Here is a 15,499-nt window from a genome sequence, read left to right as displayed (position 1 = left end):
AACGTTACGTTGACCCACTCGTGACCTACCCTAATCAGGTTACAATAATTAAGTCTCTATACACTAACACTACATAACAGATTAATAATATATAAATGTTAAAGCCAGTCAAATGTTTGAAGTGCGATTTGGTTTATAATTTAATGACGGTTAAATCATAGAATCCGAGAAATACAAAGCCTCTGGAATGTTCTCAAATATTACCAATAATGAATGAGCGTCTCGTTTACGTGACAAACTATAATGTATATTATGACGCATAACTACGGGCGTAAGTGTTTAAGTCTATTCCACATTTCTCGAGAATTCTACACTCGAGAATTAAACCTTGTTATCGCTCACCCAGAAGGCAACTCACTTTATACTATTTGTATATTCTCTGGTGTGTACTTACTAACGCTTGGTTTATTATCTGAAAAATACTAGAGTAACGTCATAACATCGATCATTGACAAATCAATGAATAATAAATAAACATCTGCTAGAGTTTTTCCATATTTTTTTAATTCTTTCATAATAAACAGATAAATACAAATGAAAGTGATAGAAAAATAAACTCCACCTGCATTTTAGTTAGGGTAAATTTTGAAACTTCGTTAATTTATATATATATGTCAATTATTATTATATTTAAATAAAATAAAGTAATTAACTTTTATGGGATACATGAGCTGTTATAAATTTATATTTTATGTAAGTATTTAAAGCTGAACTCTAACCACACAGTAATAAGGTAATTCTTACAGATTATTGTCAGTTGTTTTCTGAAAAAAGTACCGATTTTACTGTCTAGATATTGTATGTAGTTTATATCAATGCCATTGGTAAGACAGTTTATTGTGAGAAAATTCGTAATCGGTGGTCAGGTAAAGTGTAGGTATGTGATAATTAATTTCTCGAATTTCCATCTCCACCGCCCGTAACATGTTGTCAGTTATCACAACAGACTTACTTTAGTTCATCGCGAACCACATATGCGTGCGGGTGTCTTTCTTTATAAACGACAATTTCTAATAAGTGCATCTTGAAAATACTAAGTGAACAACATTACGAAAGCTTCTAAACATTTTTTTTTATTTCAAAGAAATTTATTGGATTATCTATAATTCGTGATTAATAATTATATTTTACTACGCGAACCTGGATTTTATTGTGAGTGCTGAATATAGTTAATTAATTATAAAAGGATTGTGCAATTATATTATACATTTTTGTAAATTTCTAAACTTAGTTTAGAAAAATTTAAGAAAATTTTTTTTTCAATGTATGCATAAATTCTTTACTAAGGAAAATGTATAGTCACATTTTTTTAAACACTTATGTTAAGTTAGTACACAAACCACAAACAGTAAGTAAATATATGTTGTATAAGTTATATGTAACGATTGGTGAGTGTGCATAGTGCTTAAAACGAAAATGAAAAATAACATTTTTTAATAACAATTTTGTTTTATGGATTCATAATATTTCCAGTTATTCAATGGGGTAGTGATTTATCAGCTATATAATAATTTACACATTTCTTGAAATAAATAATAATTGAAGAAATTATCTTTGTACTCTAAAAAAGATTACGTACTATATTATTTTGTACATTTTCTCGGCATGAGATTAAATAATATTCTTAAGAATGGGATGTAATTAGAGTGCAACTATTATATTAGCATAGTTGTGTCGCTTGATTTCAAAATCAGCCTAGTCCACCTTTAGGTATTTTTGACTTGTTTAAGAACTATTGCTTACTAACATTGCTGCATTATCGAAATGTGGAACTTATTAATTTTAAATATTCTATAATCAAAATAATATAAACTTTCACCCTTGTGACTATGCACTTGAGAAAACAAAAAGCTGTTTTTCTTCTATTATTCATCCATTATGGACTACTTTACAACTTATATCAGTGATCGAGCGATGATAACTCAAAATAATAATTCAATAATTTCATTTTAATTGAATTTGTTTACTTTTATTATTTATTACATATACTATGTGATTAAAAAGAGATAGTTAATGGTAAAAGAGAGGGGGTTGCAATAGGATACTAAAAACTGTTTATTATCTTAGCATATTTATTAGTTAAGAGGATGATATATTAAGTAGGTCATCTGTGGGCGTTTTGCAGTGATGTTTTGATTTTTTATTATTATTACAACGTTTTAATTAGCTCGCATTCTTGTTTGTCCGGTGGTGGTTTGTCCAGTACAAATCTTGCAATCGATTTTTAACTAACTTCCCGACTAGCTAGACATTTCAACTTTTAGAATATATCAGAAAACGATGCTAATGCATTCTTTTAATACTTTTAGCCATCTTTAAGCAGAATTGAATTAATTTTCAGTTACTTAATTCTGTTTTGTATGGAAAGTTATTTCAGAAAAATCCGTAAAAAGTAATCGACTATTATTGGTTGCCAAGAGGGTGGTCCTATCAACTTAATTATTAATGTATACGTGGGTTACTATGGAAATCAAAATGAAATGTCAAAATGACATTTCAGTATTCTATATTTGTTTGTTTGTTTGTTTTTTATTTACTACATATATTATCAAGTACAAGTTTGAGCATATTGAGCATAATAATTCAACAGAAAATTTAAAAACGTTGTACATAAAAAGTTCTTTTTATCTTGTAATTATTATTTAATACTGAATTAACAAAATTTAAAAAGAGAATTTGTTCAATCTGTTATGATATTATTTTTTTTATTTCGTAAAAATGTAAATATAGGTACTAAAAAGTAGGTAGTAAAATAATGTCATAATATACCTACTAGGAAAAAAATCACTGCCCTTTAAAATTTTGTTTGTACACTGAAACTGAAATAGTACTGTTTTGAACATTATGTAACCGAAATATATTAATTATTAAGTAGCTAACTATTATATTAGTAAAACATGAAGAGAATCACTACGAACTGACTGACGGTGTAGTTATGAGTATCAGTTCCAATGTTGATTGATTGGTTCATGAAATTTGTGGCTTGCTATGAGAGGGGTATTTATATTATTGTTAAAGGGAGGTGGAAAGCATTACTTGCTAGATTTTCCGAGCGGTCAGTGCGTCGCGAAACACGAATACGTATAGACGTCGCGTGGGTTACGCAATGATAGTATGCCAATTCGACTGTCGGGAAACTGTCGCGTAAATACGGAAAATTTATTTTGTAAAACTTTCTATCTTTTATTAATATTATTAAAAAATCATTAAAATATGTACAATATACTTTAGTATTTTATACAAATACTTAAAAACAATATTATAAAATTAAAAAAACTGATGATATTATAAAATTTTCCATGCTTGAATTTGAGTAGTAATTTATAGTGAGTTTTCGAGTTATTTTCACATCTAAATTGAAAGACATTAAAATACCGATTTGTGTGACAGTGTGGACATTAATTTAATAAATTTGGTGTATAATTTCGTTAAAAAGGTTAGTATTTTTTTAATACATTTTATTTTAATTATAGATAGATTTAATAAATATAGCCATGTTTAAATATAGATATTAATATGTTTTGTGTTTTATCTATTTTTTTGCAAATTAATTTAAAAGTTTTAAAAGAATAGAAGAATTTGTCAAAATACTTTTATTTATTTACATTGCACAAAAGTATACTTTTAGACAGTACTTAATTAAAAAATAGAAGAAACAGATCAATGTTATATAGGTATTTAGTCGATTAATTTATATAAGAAGCTTTGTGAGCTTTTTTAAGATCACAGTCGTATGAAGCTATTTAAATAACTATCATTTCATGTTGTGACGGCTATTTGAAAATATGTATAAATTTCGTTATTACAATATTATTTTGAAAGTTTTTTATGCTAGAATTTCAGTGATATAGAAGATGCATAATAAATGTAAACTAAATTATATGAAATGTCATTAAAAGCTATTATTCAGTCATTTTACGTTTAAATTAAGGGGGGACATGCTCGTCGAAGGTCAAAATTGAGTTTTTATTGTATATTCAAACCATGATCCTGGACACTCCTTAAACGTTGTAGATGATCTATTTATATAATTTTGAAGCCTTATTATCCTTTATACTTATTTTAAACATTTGATGACTGCATGAAGTATTTTTGTTACATAAAATAGTATTCTTTTAAACCTCTCGCTCTAATGTATTAGAATATAGTCATATTTCGGTACATAACTGTGCAGTGGTGTTAAGATTTTTTACATGTATTAATTTTTAAACGTATTTATAAAACCATTAGCATAATTTATTACGAGATAATTTTTGTAAAATATTCACGATAAAAAATTATATTGATAATCTCTGTGATCCCAAATTTGACAAGAATTAGGCATTTTATTATTCAAAAAATCGGCAAGATTAACACATTTCAAGATGATTCTAAAGATCTTTATTATAAACTATGTCTTTGACCATTCAAGTGTGATAAACATCTTATGAATAATGATTGCTTTATAATAATTATTGACCTAAGAATAAGGTAGTGTTTTTTTGAAATACGCCATTTCTTTTGTCATTCCCTAGTGGTTAAGCTACAACATACGGCGTTCACGCGCGTTAACATCATTTTACTCCCTACTTTAATTATAGTTTGTCATTTTATGGCTACGGCCGTATGTTGTAGCTTAACCACTAGGGAATGACAAAAGAAATGGCGTATTTCAAAAAAACACTACCTTATTCTTAGGTCAATAATTATTATAAAGCAATCATTATTCATAAGATTTTTATCACACTTGAATGGTCAAAGACATAGCTTATAATAAATATCTTTAAAATCATCTTCAAATGTGTTAATCTTGCCGATTTTTTGAATAATAAAATGCCTAATTCTTGTCAAATTTGGGATCACAGAGATTATCAAAATAATTTTTTATCGTGAATATTTTACAAAAATTATCTCGTAATAAATTATACTAATGGTTTTACAAATGCGTTTAAAAATTAATAAATGTAAAAAATTTTAACACCACTGCACAGTTCTGTACCGAAATATGACTATATTCTAAAACATTAGAGCGAGAGGTTTAAAAGAATACTATTTTATGTAACAAAAATACTTCATGCAGTCATCAAATGTTTAAAATAACTATAAAGGATAATAAGGCTTCAAAATTATATAAATAGATTATCTACAACGTTTAAGGAGTGTCCAGGATCATGGTTTGAAAATACAATAAAAACTCAATTTTGACCTTCGACGAGCATGTCCCCCCTTAACGTCAAATATAAGCTGATAATTATGTCGTCTAACATTTGTATTTAAACGAAAAAATGTTTTAAAAACCAGCATTATTACACATTATTGTACCATTCGAGTAAAAATGCGGTCCTATTATATTATATAGTATCTCTACAGTTACACAATCATTAGATTTAAATTATAGTATCATAATAGTGCCATAATATAAATTTGAATTAAAATTTTCTGAATGTTATGTTGTATTGGTGACATACAGTCCATCGACTCAATACTACAACTAAATAACTCTGATTTGGTCATTGTTGGGAAAATGTAGTTTAAAATTTACATAAATCTAGGCTATAATTATTATTTAAAATATAAATGGAAAATTGCGCTTTGTCTAATTGGGAACAATTATATAATGTTCACTTACATGAAAAAAATATTGTAGATATTTTATTGTAAGTATTTATTTAATGCATTTATGGTTTTAAAGTTATCTAATATTTTCAAATACAAAACTAATACAGATTTCATTAACTTCTGACTTACCTAGTTTTATCATTTCGTACAGAAGGAAATATATAATCATATTCAATAGCTATCTCAAAAACAGTGAAAATCAAGTTATCTAGTTGTAGTATTGAAGTGACGAGCTGATAAATGTGAAATTGAAATATTGTTATAAGTGTCGAACGTTAAGCTCTATACATTTTTTATCAAGTAAAAAGCTTTATTTTATGTAATTAATTACCCATTAAATATGATATAATTTATTCTGAAATAAAAATCGAGAAAAAACACTTAAAATTCTTTTTAATGTTATATAAAAAAAATGATAACATACTGATTAGAAATATTTGACTTTGTAAACAATAAATATTTTTTGGTAAACATATTATTCGCTTTCCAAGGGCAGCTGGTTACATCTTGCAATTTATCATGATGTGTTTTATCTCGTAAAAAGCTTTATTTTATGTAATAGGTACACAATTAATATGATTTATATTATTATTCAAAGATAAAAAAATGATTATTTAAATTTTTCATTTTACAACAATCAATAATTCCAAGGGCGGCTGGGTGCGCCTTTGTAATTCATCATATTATTTATGTATCTTCTTAAAAGGTTTCATTTCCTTACTAATACTTATTGTATTGAATATGATTTAAATTATTATTTTGCATACAAATAAATATATATAAACTTAATCTTCGATTACTTTCATAAAAAATTACAAATTTTTACTTTTCAAGGGCTGATGGGTGCGCCTCGCGATTTATCATTTTTTTTTATCTTGTGCAAAGCTTTATTACCAAGTTTTTATTAGCTCGTATTCTTGTTTGTCTAGTACAAATTTTTTCTTGTTTGTCCAAATCTTGCAATCGATTTTTAACTAATTTCTCGACTAGATAGACATTTGAAACTTTTAGAATATATCAGAACACGATGAAAATGCATTCTTTTAATAGTTTTAGCCATCTTTGAGCAGAATTGAATTCATTTTCAGTTAATTCTGTTTTGTATGGAAAGTTATTTCGGAAAAAATTCGTAAAAAGTAAAACACTATTATTGGTTGCTAAAGGGGTCCTAGCAACTAAATTATTAATATATACGTACGTTACTATGGAAATCAATATTAATGTCAAAATGACATTTCAGTATTCTATATTTATTCAATATTTCTATCAAATACAAAAAAAAAGTATTTAATAATACATATGATTGTTAAGTTTATATGATTCAACAAAAAATTTAAAAACGTGGTATATAAAAAGTTCTTTTTATCTTGTAATTATTTTATGTAATATGCACTGCCTATGATTTCAATTATTTTTCTGAGATAAAAATCTGGAAAGAAAACTTGAAATTTAAATTAATTTTTCATAGAAAATATATCGATACCATCTTAATCTTTAAATTATTGTAAACAACAAATATATTTTGGTAAACATAATATTCAATTTCCAAGGGCGGGTGGGTGTGCCTTATGATTCACAATAACGCATTTTTAATCCTTTAGATATTATCACATTTATGTATGGGAGATAATAGCTTTAATAATTATTAATTATTAATAATTAAATATATCGCTCATCATTTTTTTAATTGATTCTTACCGAAATTGGTTGCTATCTAAATAATTCCGGAAATATAATTTAATATTTAAATCGTATGATCACTGATTATTTCAATCAATGTCGCTTTTATTATTTAATCTTAGATTAGCACACCTTATTGGTAATTCAATATAATTAATCTAAGATAACAAGGCAGGCTAATTATTCTCTTAACGATATTTTTTTAATTTATTGACTTAAATTGTGGCATATATTTTTCTCATTTTTCCACATACTATAACATAATATACCAAAAATATAATAAATATTATATCGTCACCTCAATACTACAAGTAGATAACTCTGATTTGGTAATTGTTGGGAAAATGATATTTAAACTTTACTTGATTAACATAAATCTAGGCTATAATTATTATTGGAAAATTGTGCTTGTCTAACTTTGGAAACAATTAAATAATGTTCAATTGTATGATAAAATATTGTACACATATTATTTAATTTATTTAATGCATTTATGGTTTTAAAGTTATCTAATATTTTCAAACACAAAATTAATACAGTTTCCATTAACTTCTGACTTACATATTTCTATCATTGTGTAGAGAAGGAAATGTAGAATCGTATTCAATAGCTATCTCAAAAAAATAGTGAAAATCAAGTTATCTAATTGTAGTATTGGGGTGACGATATGCAAGTTAACAAAAAATAGAAAATTCCTTTTTTATGGGGACGAAATCAGAATGCTAAAAGTTTCTAAGATACTCGTAATGTATACTTATTTGATTTGAAAATACGCATAGTTTTGGGTAAGTACATTTTAAACGTAAATCGATGGTATGTACACATTCGTAAAAACGGCATCGTTGTAGATGAGTACATTTCTCCACTCATTTGATCAGCGTCGACTGAATAATATAACAGCTATATTAGGATGGAATTATTTATTTATGTATTTATTTGAGATAACAAAACATTTTAGAAATAACAAATGAAAATTCAGGACGTTCACAATATGAGATTTACATTATAACAAATATTACTCTCACAAGAGAGAATAATAAAATAATAATAAAACATAAACAAATTTTATACAATGAATTAAATTTTCAAAAACAAAATGCAAGTACATTATTGAAAATGTATATTTCTTTAAGGAGCGCATTTCCTAATCTTGCTCCCCTCGCTAATGGTGCCTGATACGCTTGATTTGTGAAAACAGTTCTGAGCCAGAATAGACCATGGCTGTACGTAGGTAATTTATTTACACATAAATTTAAATTCTTTAGGACGCCAGGATTAGAAATCATACCTCGCAGGTAAAAATGTTTCAAGAGCAGAAGTGACCTACGAGATTCAAGAGAGTGAACAGTGAGCATGCCTTCTAGAAAAGTAATCGTTTGGCAAATTTTATTAACCGCATAATGGATGAAGCTAATATTAGATGGCATTTTTACATAGAAAAACTTTTATTTTAATTTCTGTCTGTTCTGTTTGTCACAGCAGAATGCGATAACGCCATCTCTTCCTTGGTCTATCTCTAGTTGGAAAAATCGTGGATTAACTTTTGCTACATAACCTTTATGTTGATTTTACTTGGAGGTGTTTGGCGTACTATTTTATCTCAAAATACGATAACGCACGGTATTAGACTGTTTGCACAAGAAATATGACAGGGTAAATTCGCGTTTGAAGCAGCATTTATAGAAATTAAAAAAATCATTGATAACGTCAAATCTGTAAGCGTCTAGTTCTGTTTATTTTTGGTGGAAATTATTAATTTTATTCAAAATAAAAGAGAGAATTATACAAAAAAGATGAATGCAGGAGCTGTATCCTGAAAGCTTATTGCTTACAGATTATTGCTTTTAACAATATAAATTTAAATATTTTTTAAAACTGTTATACGCCGGCTAGACGGCAGCGACTTGCCTGCGCGGTATAAAAATACGGAACCCTTTTACAGCGCATTTCGTTTTTCGCGTACAGTTTTCCCGTTCATACACACGGGCTTTCTGATACAAACTGGTTTGCGCAGGTAAGCTTGTCGTAAAGCATGACCGTCTAGCTGGCGCTTTAGGTTAAATATACATAATTTGAAAACATCTCATGCATATACACACTATAAAAAAACATTTTGTAGAAAAAAATACGACAGCCGACTAGACTTGAACCTGTATCTGCTGGGTTCGTGCTAGTATGCTTTTCCAATTAAGCTACGGGCACCTTACTAAATTACGACGATTTAAATTAGTAGTTGTTACATGAAATGCTTATCGAATTGCGTTATTATCGGTTTACGTATATTAAATTTAATATATTATTTAAGTTAATTATTCAACATATAGAATGTTACATTCTCAAATCTTGTGTCTTATTCGTTGAATAAAATAATTAGTTTACTGTTAGGTTATGTTGGTCATCGAACCCTATGTATTTTTTTATAATATAAGTATTCCACACTTAATTAATAATGACTAATTATATATTTAATGGTGCTTAATTGCCATTATCTTCTTATTCTTCTTCTTCTTCTTCTTCTTCCACCCTGTCACGTCCCAACATTGGGGCATAGGGCAAGCACAAGTTGGCGCCACTTCCTTCGGTCCATCGCCAACTCTTGCACCTCCCGCCTTGTCAGACCTGCAGCACGTAGGTCGCTCTTGTAGCACCGCTGCAGGGTGAGGGAGGGCCGGCCACAGCAACGTAACCCTTGATGCTGTGCCACAAGGGTACGAAGTGCCGCACTCGTTGGCGGTATCCGGAATACGTGTCCCAGCCACGTAAAGCGTCTCGTCGTGATAACTTCAATCACCGAAGGCTGTTGTGTCTGCTCACGAACTCGGATGTTTGTAACGCGGTCGTACCAATGTACCCCTAAGATTCGGCGGAGACATCGATTCTCAAAGCTCAAAAGCCGAGACTCTTGAAGCTTAGTAAGATGCCATGTCTCACAGCCATACAGGGGCACAGGTAGTACGCACGCATGCCATCATCTACTATATTATAAAAACCTGTAACGTAAAAAAAAAATTTGACTCTAAAAATCGTCACTGATCTGGAAGAAGACACTAATTCGAAAAAATGACATACTGAGTTAGTTACGACCAAAATGTTCCTTATTTCAAACTTTAGCGTCTGGAAACCTTCTTAATAAATAAACATTCTTTATTTTAAAGTCATCCTTTTTACGATTACTTAATAAACTCACATGATAGACCATTTCAAACATTTTAACAACTAGTCAAATTACTCAAAACTAGTATTCTCCAGTTAGTGTGTTCTGCCAGAACAGAGACGAAATATTACATGCCCAGATCTAAGCATATTAGAGAGCAGTATAAACATTTTGTAGTAGGTACATATTATATTTAAATAAATTATTTAATATTCTGAATAATGCGCGGCATTTATATTAAATAAGTAATTGTAATCTATTTAACCTTCCACGTATTAAATGTTGGTTAAATGATGGACCAAATCGCCGCACCATATCATTATAGCGTGTTTCACAGCTGTTGACATTGAATACTCTTATTGAAGTCATTGCAATATTTACTATCACTTGTCACAGGCAAAATATTTTTTACTCAACTTATTATCATGGTGACGGTTATAGTATTCCAGTACTTTAACATCATTATTTTAAATCTCTTAAGCGCTGAAAAAATCGTCTAAATTCAAGGTTTACACGCCTCGATACATAATATTAATAATAAACTCTTTGGCTATTGCGGTTACATTTTAGACATTATGGATTACAAACGTGAACAAAATACATTGAATATGTAATAAATTCGCGGGATAAGTATTTTATCAATATCAGGATTGCCAGTAACAAAAATATTGCAACAATGTACCAAAATAATATGAACAAGTAATACCAAGAGAAATGCATAACATTTCACATTTATATTATTTATTATGATAGAACAGGAAGAGATTTGAAAGTCATTTAAAAAAATGTCGATACCGTAACCCCAAAGAATGAAAGAAAATGCTAGTTTCTACATGTTTTCTTTTTAATTTTTAAACAATCGTCAACAAACTATAATTCCAATTATTATTACATACTTACATTATTTTATATAATAATTGTATTATGTATTTGTTAGTGGGTACAATTCAATTTTATGTATATGTATTTTTTTAAACATGATCACGTTTTTTGCCTTACCTACATATTAAATTATTAAGATGTAACACCCACGGTGGCCGCGCGGCTTAAGCGTTGGACTATCACGCCGTGGGTCCCAGGTTCGAATCCTGGGTCTGGCAAGTGCACATATTGTTTTTCAATTTGTGTGTGAGTCAGGGTACCTAATAGGTTGAGCAAGTGGCTGGCATCCATTTCTCGTAAAAACACAATCTGTTAATACAAACCTCTACTCTGTGGAGGCCCATATGATCTATTAGGATCGGACATTGTTTAAAAAAAATATTAATAATACACATAATTCTTGATAATTGACAGTTAATACCATAAAAGACCTAATTTATAATTACCTGGTCATTTTTATCCTTTTTACAGGCATAGTCAACTACTCCGTCGAGTTGGTGGTGTCTATCTAAGCAAACGAAACTGATAATAATTATAAAACTTTGTGGATTAAGTACATATATTTACTATATATTGAGTTTTATCTATTTTTTATATCATTCTACCAAGAATTGATAGTTTACCTTTTAAGTGTATACGAAAATTAATCCATTATTTAAAATATATTTTTAATATTCAGAAACTGGCGATTTCTTCAGTGGTGAGTCGTACATTACATAAAAAAATTCCGTACTTTCGGTGTCTGAATTTTTTGATAAATATATCGATCGGGATCTCGGAAATTGAAACGCTAATACCTACACTTAAATGTATCCAAAAGTTAGGAAGAATATCATTTAAAATAGATAAACAAGTGTTATAATATTCTTTTGATTAGTATTTCGTATTGCCAAGGTTGAAATTATTTGCACTGAAAGATTTGAAGTATTTATTTACGTCGAATCTAAAAATAATAAACCTAATAGCGAGTCGCTTCTTGAATTTTTTCGCTCAGGATATTAGACTATTTTTAATTAGACGGGAAGACTCTCTGCCGATGAAATGATATATCTTCAGTAAAATTAACCACGCCCAGTTAAAATATTTTTTGTGGCAGATGATTTGCGGCCATTTTTACTCTTTTCATGGTAAGTATAAATATTAAATATATACTTACACAAATGTCGTTACAGTCACATCTCACACATAACTATTTTCTTTTCGGTTATTCTTCAAACGAGTATATGCTAAGGTATTTTCGCTTTTTACTCTGTTGATGCTCGTTGGTTAGATCATGTCTATTTCTTCTTCTTCAGTTTTTATTAGCTCCATGTGACATGGTTTTCAATACAGGTGTTTAGAAAAATATGAATATATTTATACACTACTCAGAAGCTCTATTGTAATAATTATAAAAATCAACTTCGAAATCAATAAAAATAATTACAAGATAAAAAGAACTTTTTATATACAACGTTTTTAAATTTTCTGTTGAATTATTATGCTCAATATGCTCAAACTTGTACTTGATATGAAATAAATAAAAAACAAACAAACAAACAAACAAATATAGAATACTGAAATGTCATTTTGACATTTCATTTTGATTACCATAGTAACGCACTATATATAAATGATTTAGTTGCTGGGACCACCACCTTAGCAATCAATAATAGTCTTTTACTATTTACGGATTTTTCTGAAATAACTTTCCATACAAAACAGAATTAACTGAAAATTAATTCAATTCTGCTTAAAGATGGCTAAAAGTATTTAAAAAATGCATTGGCATCGTGTTCTGACATATTCAAACAAAGTTTCAAATGTCTAGCTAGTCGGGAAGTTAGTTTATAATCGATTGCAAGATCTGTACTGGACAAACAACCACCGGACAAACAAGAATACGAGCTAATAAAAACGTTGTAAAAAAAACGATGCATTCTAAGATTTACTCTTTAAACTTTACTTTTCTAAGATTATCTTGAGACATGAACTGAAAACTTAAGATTCTTAGGGCTTGCGCAGACAGAGAGCGGTCAGGCGGTCTGCGTTCCGCGTTCGGAGTTCGGTGTTATTTGTACTGTACGGACTTCATACTGTATGGGTACACAGCCGGCGGTCAGACCGCGCCGGTTAATTGGAACGCTAGCGTTCTAGAGTTCTATTCCCGCAATTACAAAGAACTCCGTACCTCTCAACCGTTGCACGGGGGAGTGAGTACGCAACAGCGGTGCGTTCTCACTTCCACTCGCAGTCGGAATATAGCGGTCTCGTATTATGCAGCGCCTGTGTCACTACAACGTTTGTGTACAAATGGAACGCACATTGTTGACCGCCACCTGTCTGCTGTCCCTGAACGCTAGCGGTCAACGGTCGGTTAAACGCAGAACTCTGACCGCTCTCTGTCTGCGCAAGCCCTAATTGTCGCCAACTACATAATATATATAACTTGAATTACAGTGATTTCAAAAATGAATACACAAACCGCGACATTAACGTCACCGCGTCGCGCTTCAAATTATAGTTGTCGTTTTACACGCCCTCAAGCTGTCAAATGCCATGAAATATTTTCAACAAATTAAAAAGGAAATATACTTTTATACATTATATAATATTCAATGTGATACATAATACAGAAAACGTCAAGTATATTATAAACGTAGTATTATATTTATATTGTAATACAACTATAATAAATACTATTGCGTTAGAGTATGCATAATGCCAGTTCGACGAGATTTTTTTTTAGATTAATCTGACGTCAAAGTGACATAAGAAGAAATAATGTCCATGGCATTTCACACGTGCAACTATCTGGGTGTTAGCTTGAAGCTTAGTTAACCGCCCAATATATAGAATTGATTCAAATTTTTTTTCAGTTATCTTAGATCAAGAAAAATAATGCAACAATACTACGGATTTAACTAGTTTCCTGGAACTCGTACACCGGACTAATTAAGGCTTTATGACCATACTTTAAAAGAAAACTAATTCATAAATCTGCAGATTACGCTGCCTGTTCCACCAAAGTTTAAAAAAAAATCCGCCAAAACTATAATATGAAACGTTATTTTTGAAGTGTTAAAAGAAACAATTTTTTACACAACTAACGTTTTATTTACACGTCTATGCCAAGATTTTTTTTTTGGTTATCTCTTTAAAAGTTGGCATAGTATATTGAATGCGATATTTCTTTTTTTAAAAGTCATTGATTCCATTACATTTTAAATAACATAAAAAATATTATATTTTGACCTAGTTACATATTTATTTTTCGTTTGTAATTATTAAGATAAAAGTTATTTGTTTTTTTTTTAAATTATGTAATATTATTTTTAGTTTGATTATTTACAATCAAAAATGTAGTACAAGGCGTATATCTAGAGATGTCATCGCCATACGACTAGTATTGGTCAAAAAGAATCGACACTTGCAAATACCATGATCAACTTACTGATCATTATCCGCAAAAGCTTTTTTTCGAAGTATTGAAGTATCGGTTAAAACGTATAGATACTTTAGACATCACTACGCTATTAGTTGTCGGTCAAGATCGCGGTCAGTTCGTATAAGAAATGACATAATGGTTTTTTTATAATACTTTAATTCATCCGCTTTATCTTAATGTGCGACGAAATTAATAATTAATAATAGGTATATATTAATATTTATGTTTCATGCGAAGCTTTGATGGTAGTTTATCATATTTATGTATTGAGACAGTTAATTGTTATAATAAGTTAACCGACTAAACCAGGGGTCGGCAAACTCTTGAACCGAAAGAGCCAAATATGAGTGGCACAACGGTTAAAAAAAAAATCGAGAGCCATACGTATATTTTTATAAATATGATTTATTTAAATGAATTAATTACATTTCATAATTGTTTATTTATTAAGTGAAGAATATTTCCCGAATAAAACTAACGTAAATACTAAATATTATATGTTTTTATTGTTGACATTATACATATAAGTTTTACAGAATATGAATTACATAAAAAAATTTACGCATTCCTTAAAACTAATGTGAACAATGACCTGCCTTGCATTTCTATGGAGAGTGTGTATGTTTGGTATGTAACTTGTAGTTTTTAATTTCAATAATAGTTAATTAAAAATTATTAGCAAGTACAAGAAGTTGCTTAAAAAATATTGGAGAAATTCCTAGACGTCGGTTAGTAATCGTTGTAATAGTAAAATAACT

General features: G+C 29.2%; 1 protein-coding gene across 3 annotated transcripts in view; it reads left to right on the top strand.

The window, feature by feature from the left end:
- Nucleotides 1-955: 955 nt before the first annotated feature.
- Nucleotides 956-15,499, top strand: part of LOC147065069 (scavenger receptor class B member 1-like) — a 180,006-nt gene continuing 165,462 nt past the window's right edge. Inside the window, exon 1 of one of the 3 annotated variants that reach the window (XM_085956271.1) lies at nucleotides 956-1,152. The gene's annotated coding sequence lies outside the window, so the exon portion shown is untranslated. Of the gene's footprint in view, nucleotides 1,153-3,313; nucleotides 3,437-15,499 lie in introns of those variants that run through there. The other 2 variants (XM_085956272.1, XM_085956270.1) reach the window with 2 other exon arrangements.

This window comes from Rhyacophila brunnea, unplaced genomic scaffold (assembly GCF_057557595.1).
Source record: "Rhyacophila brunnea isolate RB1 unplaced genomic scaffold, BYU_Rbru_1.0 scaffold_6, whole genome shotgun sequence".
Taxonomy (NCBI): domain Eukaryota; kingdom Metazoa; phylum Arthropoda; class Insecta; order Trichoptera; family Rhyacophilidae; genus Rhyacophila; species Rhyacophila brunnea.
Note: the sequence above shows the minus strand (reverse complement) of the source record. Positions and strands in the feature narration are given on the sequence as shown.